This window comes from Olea europaea, unplaced genomic scaffold (genome assembly GCF_002742605.1).
Source record: "Olea europaea var. sylvestris unplaced genomic scaffold, O_europaea_v1 scaffold32934, whole genome shotgun sequence".
Lineage (NCBI taxonomy): Eukaryota > Viridiplantae > Streptophyta > Magnoliopsida > Lamiales > Oleaceae > Olea > Olea europaea.
In genome coordinates this window covers 1-1,261 of record NW_019251861.1, presented here as the reverse complement: position 1 = coordinate 1,261, position 1,261 = coordinate 1, and the positions used below count along the sequence as shown (strand labels likewise).

The 1,261-nt window shown below is 37.3% G+C and overlaps 1 pseudogene; it reads left to right on the top strand.

The window, feature by feature from the left end:
* Nucleotides 1-444: 444 nt before the first annotated feature.
* LOC111385810 lies at nt 445-974 on the top strand (annotated as a pseudogene).
* The last annotated feature ends 287 nt before the right edge of the window (nt 975-1,261 follow it).

Sequence of the window (1,261 nt, the reverse complement as noted above, 5' to 3'; positions counted from 1 at the left end):
AACTTGGGTGAAATTTTTGTCGAATTTAACTGAAAACGTGCCGACGAACGAAACACGGATGGCTATTTTGTCAAATTTTACTGAAAATGTGCCAATGAACAAAACTCAGGTGCAACTCATTGGAATATAAAGTTAGAGGCATACATATTACGAAAAATTGTATACTCGTTCTAGTTACCTAAAGTGGAAGTATATCACTAATATGCTTATAATCACTTCCTAAAATTGATTATTAATCTTTTCCATGAAATCCAAAAATTGAATAGAGTGCATCAAGGGCTATAATTCAATTGAAACCATCAATCAATGAATTATTACCAAAAAGTTGGTGTTTCTTACACATGTAAACAAATGAAATTGAAAATTCATGAAAATGAATTTCAGTATCTTATTCAACATTATATGTATAATGGATGCCTGGAAGAAGAAACCATAGATCAAAATATGACAAGGAAGAAAGTGGAACTTGTTTCATCACTAATGATTTGGCAAGAAAAGCAACATTCAAGAAAAGAAAGAAGGGTCTGATGAAGAAGGTGAGTGAACTTAGTACCCTTTGTGGTATTGATATATGTACCATTATATGTAGCCTTTACGAGTCTGAGCCCGAGTCTCACCACTACAATCGTGGCGTCCATCATGTGTTGGCGTAGTTCAAGAGGATGCTGGAGATGGAACAGAGCAAGAAAATGGTGAATCAAGAGGGTTTCTTCAGGCAGGGAATCGCTGAAGCTAGTGAGCGGCTTAAGAAGCAGCATAAGGAGAATGGAGAAAAGGAAATTACTCAGGTTATGTACCAGTGTTTGACGGGTAAAGGGCTGTAAAATTCGATGATGCCAGATTTGAATGATCTTCGGTTGCTTGATCAGAACTTGTAGGAGATTAACAAGAGAATTGATGAGCTCAAAAAAACTAATGCTCCACCTCCTCCTCCACAGTAGGTTTCGCCGCCGTCTTCATCGTAGACACTTTCGGTTAGGAGGTCACAATCAAACTTTCAAATGGTGGGTAAACCGTAAATGCTAATGACAGTCCATAGTTGACGGATCAGGAGAGAGATAAAGGCACAAAGTTGAGTTTGAAGCCGTCGATTTCATAATATATTTATTATATAGGTTTTAAACTTTGAGATTCTTAAAAAAAAAAAAAATGCCTGAAACTGGGGGGTCAATTGACCGTATGGGACCCCCAGGTTTGCCCTTAGCCACAGGTACCAAAAAGTAATTTGTATATACAGGAGCAGAAATCGATGATGGATTTA